The 12,311-nt window shown below is 38.0% G+C and overlaps 1 pseudogene; it reads left to right on the forward strand.

The window, feature by feature from the left end:
- The first annotated feature begins 12,134 nt into the window (after positions 1 to 12,134).
- On the forward strand, positions 12,135 to 12,311 carry LOC111813212 (annotated as a pseudogene).

A 12,311-nucleotide genomic window follows, 5' to 3' on the forward strand; every position in this document is an offset into this window, starting at 1 on the left:
TTTGCAGACCAAAATTAGAGAAAAAGGAGGGCTGCAAGGAAAGCCAACATTTGGCCTTAGCCTTCCAAGGTCAATTAAGACTCAGGACATATGATAGCTTGTACTGTAACATCATGTAACTCCGTGTTGTCCCAAATTTTCTTAACAAGGAGATTATTGGGCCAAAGAAGAAAGTGATCAATGATGTAGAGTGTGCCTAAGGAGAGTCACATGGAGAGAAAACATTCTCTCAATCTTTCACAGAGAGCACTTTGGCCAAGCAATGGCCTTGACTCCTCCACATGGCTGACATTGACAAAGGTTCTACAATCTGAGGTACAGGATCTCAGGATAAATCCTGAGGGGATTTGACTGACCTTATCAGACCCAAAAGCTAAAACTCTGGTTGTGTAGTTCCTGCTTTACCTTGGTCTTAACCACCCAGCAGAAAAGTATAAAAACGAAATATAAGAAGTAAAGCTATGATGTTATATTGAGCTGTAGGGGACTCAGGTCAACAATTTCTGACATTGCCAGTTAAGTGGACGACCCAATACTATTATGGGCTACTGGACTCTTTTAAAATATTTTGCTGAGTTTACACACCTATAATATTCAAATAACGGAACTAAAGAAAAAAGGGGATTCAGATGAATGTCCATTCTGTATCTGTGTATTCAAAATGGTTAGGATAGATATATAGTTATATTCTCTTAATGAATAGAGGGATTTGTTCTAGTGGTGTTTGTAAGTAGGATATCATGTCTGCGTCTTGTACAGCAATTAACCACTAGGAAGAATGTATACAATGTGTTAATTATGGAAACTGTCCTACCAGTTTGTTTTGAAACTGTCTCATTGCTATTTGTTTCTCAATAAATTTATGGAAAAAAATGAATGCAGTAAAACCTGGAAAAATGTAGTGATAAATGTGTCCAACTTGACCCAAGAAAGACCATCACAATAAAACCTGTTGCCTTCTACACACAACAGAAATCCACTAGTATGGCCACACTGCCTTCTGCAAACAAAACACATGGCCATAAAAAAATTAGGACTGGGGGCTTGTGGGATGGCTCAGTAGAGTAAGCACTTCCCTGGCAAGTGAAAATATCTGAGTTTAATCCCTAGTGTAGCCAAAAAAAAAATTAAGACTGTACATGCAATCTCTCAGGTACCAGGATGTCCAGCAGTGTCCACGACACACTTGTGCTGGAACTTTAATGTCACACACTGTGTCCACATTCCTTGAGGTAATAAACCCCATTCCCAAATCCTATATTAATTTAGTCCCTCCCTCAGACTAGCTGCTGATATTACCCCGAATTCAGCCTGCCTGTATCTAACCATAATTAAACCCAGGCATTTTCCTAGTTGATCCTGTCTCCTGTGTTTCTTCAAATACTTTTTAACAAGATGAATGTATAATTTGGCGAAAATGCCTGCTTTTTCACCAATTCATCAAAGAAAAGCAGTATCAAATAAATAATTTAAATTATTATACAGCACATGAATTATTTTTGCCTAATAGTTACACTTATAATTTATACATCTGTGTTAAAAAATTGCAAGAGCTTTAATATATAGGCATTCTTATAATGCTGGTTTGAAATTAATGAATAATGTATTAATTGAACACTGTACATTATATGCAGATAGTTATTAAAGTATACTCCTGGCATGGGTCAGCCAGATTGCTCAGGGGATTAAAGAGCTTGCTTAGGCAGTGCAAGGACCAGGGTTTGATCTCCAGTGTGCCATGCCAACCTTCCCCCCGGGGCGCACTGAGACGGTGATTGAGATTAGGAGTAGTGTCATGTGCCTGTATTTGCAGCTCTTAGGAGGCTGCAAAGAGGAGAATCACTAGAAATCTGATCTGCATAGTGAGACCCTGTAGGTTGTGTACTATATACACAAAAAATTATACCCTTAGCAAACATAAAGAGTTGTATTTTTGCACAGTACAACCAAACTGAAAGTTTTACCATTGCAAGCAAAGACAAGGCAAAATCATAAAGTTTGACAATTTTTGTGGTGTAAAATGTGTTAAATGGGCTGACAATAGAGCCATTTGTATATTAACAACTTAGAAAAATCACATATGAACATTGTTTGATAAAAAAACTGGAAACAAAAGATGTTTCTTTACAATAATGCCAAAAGAAGGTATTAATTTAGTAGATCAGATGTCTTCCATCATCTTATAGTTTCTTAAGGAAAGCATTAAAATGCTGTAAAAATTGTAATATAACTAATTTGTCGTGGTACAGTGCACATGTATATATACCAGCAATGAGTACTCATAAGATTCTCATGTTAAAATTTAGAGATTTAATTATTGGTAAACTATTAAGTCATGAAAAGATACCTTAGGTGCAAACTAGCGCAACAAGGATTGATTTTGTAGAAACTTATTTAAGATCAGCAAGCAAAGCAAGACATGCAGAGAATGTTACTAAAAATTATGTGAAAAAATGAGTGCTGCTGTAGGTACAAAAAAGAACCAACCAAACAAACAAACAAACAAAAAGTATCTGCTATGATGTTTTCCCTCCTTGGACGCCTCCCTGTTTATCATTTCCATGCCATGAGCAAGTTTCCTCTACAATGTGTCTGTCCTGTGCTAATGTGCCTAAGAGCCAGCCAACCTGGGGCTGAAACTGATAGGAGATAATACATGGTTTAGACAGGCTGAGAAGAGAGGCATGAGGGGATCCTAGGATCTGTGCTGCCCTGTCTCTCAGCACCTCATGTAGAAAAATTCTCATGGTTTCTTGGAAGGTGTGGTGAGCATAAAAGGACAGAGAGGCTATGAGGTGCTTGCTATCATGGCTTTCCTCAAGGTAGCCCACTCTGTGCTCCTCAGTAAGTCTTTTCCCATTTATTTGGCCCGAGTTCACTCTGCAGAGCTAGTTTCTCCCTCACTGTTCAATTTGACATTTTCAAATTCACTTTTCCACTGTTTTTGCTTCTCTTGTTCAATTAGTTGTTTGAGATGAGAAGAACCTGGAGACCCACAGGTGAACGGCCCCAAACCTGGTAACAGCACTTGGCAGAGTCAGCCAGCAAAGGTGGTTTCCTTCCTTCTTCCTCTCACCTTCCCCTATGCTGGAAATTCAGTGGGCTCTTGGCTGGGTGCACAGAGAACGGTTTGCTGATTTTACAGCCAAGGGCTAGGGAGTAAGAGAATTACGACGTTTTTCTTCCAGCTGCAATACATTATTTTTACTTGTTTGAGCTCTCTCTACAAGTGTGCCTTATCCATATGTTTATTTGCTACCTTTTTTCGAAATTAGCCTGGTCTCTGCTTACCCTAGTTTTTAATTTCTCAGTTTTTGATGGTCTCAGGCACCACCACCTTGCCTAGCCACATGGATGGCCACCAGGCTATCTATCTCACACAACTAAGCAACACAGCATACATCAACTGCCACTGTCTGTCTGTCTGCCCATTTGTCCATCTGTCTGCCTGTCTGTCTGTCTCTTTCTCTCTCTCTCTCTCTAACTAAACTTACCAACTAAGCCTCTGATTTTGGCAAACATGTGAGCTTTTGTAAAGCAACAAGGAGGAACCTCTTCCATTTTGTTTTAATTATTTTAACCAATACAGTGGCTCTTACTGCACAGAATAGAAAACATTTCTGTTTAACTAAAATGCTTCAGGGTTTTGCTGGGGCAGGGCAATGGCTAGGAGACATTGTGCTTGGTAAGTGCCATAGGCCTTTTCTGAGATGGTGGGCAGTGCTAGCAGGTGGTGCCAGGGATGATGCACCTGAGTGCTCTTGGCAGTTTGCTAAGTGGTGGCAGACTGAGTCACCCACACCTGCCTGTGTCCTCTGTAGCTTTGGCTGACTTGGCTTCCTCCTTAAGTGCAGATAATTTAAAAACCTATGCCTGAGAACTTAAGCAGAACAAATGAACTGTGTTTTATTTTTTATTTTTTTATTTTATTTTTTGGTATTTTTTAGGGAAGGGTCTTCATGGTATTCAGGGTATAACTACTAGATTGGACTCAGTGATTCTCCTGTTTACATCCTCCCAAGTGCTGGAATTACAGGTGTGTGCCACCACACAGGTTTTGATCACTGTCTCAGCGCACCCCAGGGGCAGGCTCGGGAATTGAACTCCCAGCCCCTCTGTCTGCCTAAACAGGCACTTTAATCTGCTGAGTTCGAACTGTGTTTTAAAATTTTGCTAATGTGGGCCAAGGATAGAGCTCAGTGGCATAGGCCTTACTGGTCAAGTGCAAGGTCCTGAATTTGATTTCCAGTACAAAAATATTAAATAAGTGACTATCAATATATAAAAGCAGATCCATCCCTATTCATAGAGAAAGAGATCCCCATATCTATTTCCTTCAACAAAGTGCTGAAATCTTTTTTTACTATCAGAGTAGATGCAAGAGATATTTTCCCCAATTGGCTCCATTCAGCTTATGTAGACATAAAGAAGCTCAAAATGCAAGTTGAGCCATCAAGGGGCACATCTGCGTGGCTAAGAGAACTTTGCTTAGGGAAAAGTTCCACTCTTATCCAAGGGGAGTGCAAGGACTAGGTTAGGCCAGTAAGTGGCTTTACCCTCTCCACCCCAAGGAGTTAATAGGTCCCAAATATGGAGACAGTGTTTCAAGGGGATTCCTTTTGTAGTTTTGTGAATGATTCCAGCATTACTCTAAGGTTCAGATAGAAACATCTGTCTAGTCTAAGTTATGATCTCCCAAGGCATGTTTTGTGAGGTATTCAGGTCACCTTCTACTTAGGACACCATTTTAAGGAGTTAAGATCTAGTTATCTCCTTCTCTCTATAGGCCAGAAGCCAAGCCAATGTGAAACCTCTTGGGCCTCATCACTACATTGATTTTACTGTCTTGCCCATTAGGCCATATCCTTGATAAATGGAAAAGATGTGCTTCTGATGATCTGAAACAGGAACAAAGTATCTATTACTTCAGTATACTTTGGATTCAGTATGAACTGGAAGGTGGTGAGTGATAGATACAGGGTGAGAGTTTATGACATTTTACTAGTTATTCATACTGAATATTGTTTAGATGAGATATCATGTCTGCATCTTGTCCTGTGAATAACTACTATGAAGACAACAATATGCAATGTATTAATTATTGTAATGATCTTACTAACCTGTTTTGAAACTATTTCATTGCTATTTTATCTTTTTTCTCATTAAAATGTATAAAAAATAAAAAGTAAAAATAAATAAAATACACTTGGTGAACTGAAATCCCTAGGGCATGCTTAAGAACTAGGATAATTAGAACAAACCATGGGGAGGAGAAAGATATTCTGGATGACCCTGTCCTGAGTCCTTACTTGTCTTTGAGGATGTGGATCTCTATGATCTATTTGATGAGATTGGAGATGCCCTAGATCTCCTTTTTATAGTCCCTAGGGTAATAAATCAGGTCTATCCCCTACAAGTGATCAGGATGTCCACTGGAGCCTAGTTGCTGAGAGGAAACCAATGTTTCTCAGCTCCCGCATCATGGAATTCCCACTGGGTACACACACACAACTTTAAGCCCCATAGGTTGAACCTGAAGTGATATTTCTTGCTGTTATAATTTACAACTTGTCCTACCTTTCAGAGAAAGCCCAGAAGGGGAAGGGAATACTAGAGTGGAGTTTCCCTTTTCTGTAGTAGATGTCCAGAAGTATAAGGTATGACTGGGCTGGTACAATTGGTAAGGCTTTAAATCCACATAGATCATCTAAGGAAAAAACTCAGGGACAGCCAGGGAAGAGAGTCAAGCATCTAGGATGAGCTCAATGTAATCTTAGATGTAATGTGTGAGCCAATTCAACTGCTTATTGATAATAAGGGTGGCTCATTCTGTTTTGATTTCTTCTCTGCAAAATTTTTATGTAGGTCTATGGCCAGAGCTGGGGTTGAGGGGCTCCCTAATCAAAGATTTTTTACTCCTCCACTGATGTGCCAATTTGAAGTCCAAATGCTTAACTGTGAGTTTCTAATTGCTCCACAGTATCCTGTTGTCTTTCTAGGAAGAGACTTTCTAGCAAATTTGGGGGACTTCCAAAATCCTTAGATAAGGCCAAAATGAATTTTACTTGTTGGAACTATATTGGATCTTCCTGACCAAATTAGCCAACATGTGGTCCCCTTATGCAGAAGTTCTTGCAGGTTCCTGAGAGGTTTGGACAGTATAAGAAGACAGATGCCATGGAGCTCCCTGCCATACCTTTCCTCACAGTAGCCTGCCTTCTCTTCCTCAGAGAGTACTTTTATTTTACTTCTTTTATTTGACCCAAGTTTGCTTTGCAAATCCAGCTTCTCCCTTACACATCACTTTTACTCCTTTAACGTGTGCATGTTTGGGATTTTGGCCTAGTAAGAAGAAAGTATGTAAGACATTTATTAATAGTAATATTACTTAAGTTTTTCATTAAAATGAAATCACTATGTATTGTTCTTAGTTTTGTAACCTGCTTTTTCTCAGAAAATGTAATATTGTGGATACATATCATGTTTATAAATATAAGCTTATATATTTTTTATCCATTTATTTTTTATTAATCTTATTGAGAAACAAATAGCAATGACACAGTTTCAAAACCGATAACCAGGACAGTTTCAATAATTAATACATTGCATTTTGTTGTCTTCCTAGTGGTTATTCATAAGACAAGATGCAGACATGATATCCTATCCAAACACTATTAGTACAAATCTTTCTTCTCATTGAATTAAGAGAAAGTAACTGTACATCTATCCTAACTATTTTGTATATACAGATACAAAATGGTCCTTCATTTGTATCCCCCTTTTTTGTTTAGTTTTGTCAGAGATGGGTATTCCATTGCCATTTTAATATTGTAGGTGCATGAATTCAACAAAATAATCCAATATACTCCAGTATACAATAATAGTGGGTTATCCATAGGACTGGCCATGTCAGAAGTTGTTGACTTGAGCCTTTTACAGCTCAGGATATTAATATGGCTTTACTGTTCATACCTCATTATTATACTTTTCTGATAAATGGTTAAGACCAAGATAAAGCAAGACCTATATAACAAGAAATGTAACTTTTGTATCTGACAAGGTCAGTCAAATCCCCGCAGGATTTACCCTGAAACCCTCTACCATAGTTTGTAGATCCTTTGTCAGTGTCAGTCATGTGGATGAGTCACAGCCATTGCTTGCCCAATTTACTTTCTGTGAAAGCCTGTGAGTATGTTTTCTGTCCATGTAACTCTCCTTAGGCACACTTTACATCATTGATCACCTTTTCCTCTGTGGCCCCATAATCTCCTTGATCAGAAAATTTGGGACATCCCTGAGTTACAGGATGTTACAATACAGGTTCTCTTATGTCCTGAGTCCTCACTGACCTGGAATGGCGAGGGCCAAAATGTTGACTATCATGGCAGCCCTTGTTTTTCTCTAATTTTTTGTCTGCAAACTTAAATTTTTAACCCTCCAGAAAAGAGGCTTATTGATATTTTTACTCTATAGCATAAGCAGTTGATCTTAACCTCACTATCTTTCTTAATGTCAAACATCTGAGACATAGTACAGAACAGTCTTTTATGTAATTTTATTGAATTCTATTGCATGCATATACCATATGGTATATTTGTATGCTGCAAATATACCAGCACTTACAAAAAGTTGTAATTGCCCCACATTTTCCTACTACAAATAACTCTTCAGTTAACATGGTATACATACATTGGGTATACAGTAAATCACATTCTGGCAGTAGGACCATTGGCTCAGAGTGTAAATATATCTATAATTTTGATACGTAGTGTCAAAATATCTCCCCAAAAGTTTTGTGCTTTTACACTCAAATTAACCAGAAAATGAGAGAATCTATTTTTCCCCTTTCAGCAATATAGAGTAATGTCATCTTTCATTTTAGTTCATCTATAAGCAAAAGATTACTTTGTTTGTTGGTTGTTAGTGAAATTGAGCATTTTTCCTACACTTATTGGTTATCTGTGTTTCCATTTGCACAAATTGCTTGTCCAGTGGGATGTTATTTTCATTTTCTAAGCATTTTTTCTATATTATATTAAATATATATAAATTGCTCTGATTCTGTATTAGTAATTTTCTCATCGCTGAGACACAATACCTGACATCCACAATTCTAAAAACTAAAGCGTTATTTTGGTTTACAGTTTGCAGCAATCTTAGTCCGTAGCCCCCACTGACCTCCTATAACTAGGCCTTATCTCGTAATATCATGTTTATCTACAAATTCATCTGTGGACTAATTCCCTGATGGGTACCTGTGAGCACATGAGGCTTTAAGGGGATACCTAGATAGAAGCCATGACAGACATATATGTTGCAAAAACTTTTATTTTGTTTTGTCTTTTTCGTGGCCTATGAGAGAACTAGTATCCACTGTTTTCTTTTTTCCATTGTTCCATTTTAAATTTCATATTATTTATAAATCTGAGCATATTTTCTTTGATACATTTAATATGAGGCCTTTTAAAAGTATTTCAAGTAGTTTTTTTCCTTTAAAGTGTGTGCCATCAAAAGTACTTAAAATGTCTGAAACTGAAGAAATTACTAATGCAATCTTTCATTTTTTTATTTTTGTGAACAATTCTTATCCTTACAAACAGAACTTTACAAAACTCCATTGAAGCTGTTCATTTTTTTTGAAATCTTAAGTTGGATATAATTATGCAACATAAAGAGATGAAGTATTAAATTTTTCTTATGTTTAACTGATAAGATATACCCTTAATTTTCTAATTTCAGGGTTTTTTCCTTTCTGGGATAAATACATTTTCATGACAGATTCACAAATGTTATACAATGCAGAAATGGTAATAATATATGCAAATTTAATGCTGTTATAACCAATATTTGAGACAGGTTTTTTTGCCATAATTTTATTGATAAACAAATAGCAATGAGACAGTTTCAAATCAAATCGGTAGGACAGTTTCAATAACTAACACACTGCATACATTCTTCTTAGTGGTTAATTGCTGTACAAGATGCGGACTCGACATCCTATTTACAAACACCATTAGAACAAATCATTCTATTCATTAACAGAATGTAACTATATATCTATCCTAACCACCCTGAATACACAGATACAAAATGGACATTGATCCGTATCCCCTTTTTTTTTGTTAATTTCCGTTATTTGAATATTATAGGTATGTGAACTCAGCAAAATATTCCAAAATAGTCCAGTGGTCCCTAATAGTATTGGGTCTTCCGCTTGACTGGCAATGTCAGAATTTGTTGACCTGAGTCCCCTACAGCTCAACATAACAACACTGCTTTATTTCTTGTACTTCGTTTTTATACTTTTCTGCTGGATGGTTAAGACCAAGATAAAGCAAGACTTATGTAACAAGAATTGTAGCTTTTGGATCTGAGAAGGTAGTTCTTTTAATTTTTAATTGGATCATAATATTGGTTTCAATGACAGGGTAGAAGAGGTGGAAATTCATTCTGAAACCAAGTGCACTGGAATAATGTTGCTCATAGCTTATTCTATTTGAGAGATGCTAGAGAGCTTCATAAAAGTGCAAGGAAGTTGTCCTTGTGGACTATTTCCATTGTTGAATTTGATTCTACGTACTACCTCTTCTACTCAGTCTTATGGTTGGGATTTATTGCCTGCAAAAAACATTGTCTATCTGTTAGTGTCATCATTTAAGAACTCAAAGGAAAAATGCTTCCCTCATGTAAAACTGAGTATGGGTTAATATAAAGGTCTAACAACATAGGGAACTTGAAAAAATGGGGTGAGCGGTGACTTCAGTGAGATGGCAGTGAAGAAGTTATGGAGAGTCTCATTTCACAGGTGACCACACTCAGCCTTACAGAAACTAATGTCCTCTTCAGATAAATGGCAGGATGGGAGTAAGATTCTAACGATTGCTCTCCCACAGCATAATCAGCCCCTTTCCAACCAGGAGACAATCATTTTCAATGTCTACAGTAGTGTGCCTGTGGGAACTCAATCAACAGCTCCTCATATTGAAGCAGATGATGTTGGAGGTGAAATTCTTAGAACTAGAGATTCAACTGTGAAGACACATGGATTGTTTAATTCTTTTTTTTTTCTTTCTGTATTTAGGACAGGATCTTACTACATAGATCAGGCTTGTAGTGATTCTCCTGTTTTCAGCCTCCCAAGTGCTGGGATTACAGGCCCGTGCCACCAGCCCCAGTCTCAATCACCATCTCAGTGCACCCCAGGGGTGGGACCAGCCTGGCATGCTGGGGATCAAACCCTGGCATCTGTGCTCTGCCTAAGCAGGTGTTTTAGTCCACTGAGCTATCAGGCTAGCCCTGATTTGCTTACTTCTTAAGGTCCCTCTCAGGACAAATAACCCTGACGTCGGCCATAGGTTTCACTTGTGTCTAGTTGTGGCCGAAGAACTATGAGATGAGAGTGTGTCCTTCCAGGCAGAAAGAAGTAGCTATTGGGAGATTCCACCAGTAAGTATACTTTGTCCTTGTATTCAGCAGTGTACCAGCTTTTGTGTAAACTAGTTTAATCTTTTCAAAAAATCTTTTAATTAATTAATTAATTAATTAATTATTTTGGTACAGCATCTTGCTATGCAGCTCAGACTCATAGTGATCCTCCAGTGTCATCCTCCCCAGCACTGACATTATAGGTGTGTGCCATCATGACCAGTTTTGGTGACCAGCATAGCACTCCCAGGGTTGTGGGGCCAGCAGGGCGTGTGGTACCTCGGATCAAACTCAGGTCTTTGGGCCTGCCAGGCAGGAGCTCAGGCTACTGAGCTATCTCCCCAGCAAACTAGTTTAACTCATTAATCATCTAGTAAGATTAGATTAAGACAATTTAACTGGTGCATGGAAGGCTTAAAAAAATATAATTTAAATGACTCATAACCAAATTTGGCCTGCCAGGAGATCATCTTAACTCACATGCCTCAATCTGAATCAGTATTCAAGGTACATATTTTGCTCACAGGACTCAGATAGCAGTTTAGCAGGAATTAGAATCAATACCCATTCACATAATTCTACTCTACTACACTAATTTTCATGCTTTATTTCTCTTCAATCAAACTGATCTTTATGTAGGTATAACTTGCAGATTCTAGAAACTCAGTTAATGGACACTCTTGATGTTACCACCCTAAGAGGGGCCTCAAAACTTCAGTAAGGTTTATTGCTTCCCTCCATTATTTTCCTTCATGTTATTCTTTTTTTGTGTGGGGGTGACTGGCTTTATTTTTTAATAATTTTATTGAGAAAAATAATAATTTTGAGAACAAATAGCAATGAGACAGTTTCAAAACCAATTAATAGGACAGTTTCAATAATTAATACATTGCATATTGTTGTCTTAGTGGTTATTCATTGTACAAGATGCTGACCTGATAGCCTGTCCACAAACACTATTAGAACAAATCTTTCTATTCATTGGATTAAGAGAAAGTAGCTATATATCTATCCTAACTATTTTGAATATACAGATACAAAATGGTTGTTCATTTGTATCCCCTTTTTTTGTTTAGTTTTGTCAGAGAAGGGTATTCCATTGTCATTTAAATATTGTAGGTATGTGAATTCAGCAAAATATTCCAATATAATCAAGTCTTTAAATTAAACCACTGTTTTAGTCAGTCAAGAAATAACAAAGCAAGGGCTGGCCAAATAGCTCAGTGGATTAAAACATCTGCAAGCAGCCACAGGGGCCGGGAGTTCCATCCCAGCTGTGCTGATCCCAGCTGTGCTGGTCCCGCCTCTGGGGCACGCTGAGACAGAAATTGAGACTGGGTGTGATGGCACATGCCTGTAATCCCAGCTCTTGGGAGGCTGCAAACAGGCAGGTCACTACGTGTCTGATCTGTTTGTTTGTTTTTGTGGAACCAGGGATTGAACTCAGGCCCTTGCGCTTACCAGGGAAGCACTTATTCTACTGAGCCTTCTCCTCGGCCCCCATGTTCTTCACAAAAGCTCTTTAGGACACTCTGATGCATTTTAGGGCATTTAAATTTAGGTTAAAGTCATCTCAGGAGGAAGAAAGTGGTATGGCAGGGGAACTGTGTCAGACATGTCCATCACGCTTCTTTAAGTCTCTATATCTATTCTCCTAGTTAGGTATCCGTATTCACTGCTCTAATTCATACCTCCCTTAGGCATGTTCTATTGCTTCTCAGTCTTTTGGCTAAGATCAAGTGTAGTATCTGTTCTTAACAGTTTAATATCTGATACTTCCTCTATCCGTAGGCATGCTATCTTAAGGCTTATGGATGACATGCATATTTTCCATGGGTGCATTTCTGGTAAGAGACAGCATGGTTATTTTAATCCAGGGTTTCCTG

Source organism: Octodon degus, unplaced genomic scaffold (assembly GCF_000260255.1).
Source record: "Octodon degus isolate 3935 unplaced genomic scaffold, OctDeg1.0 scaffold00171, whole genome shotgun sequence".
In the NCBI taxonomy this organism is placed as follows: Eukaryota; Metazoa; Chordata; class Mammalia; order Rodentia; family Octodontidae; genus Octodon; species Octodon degus.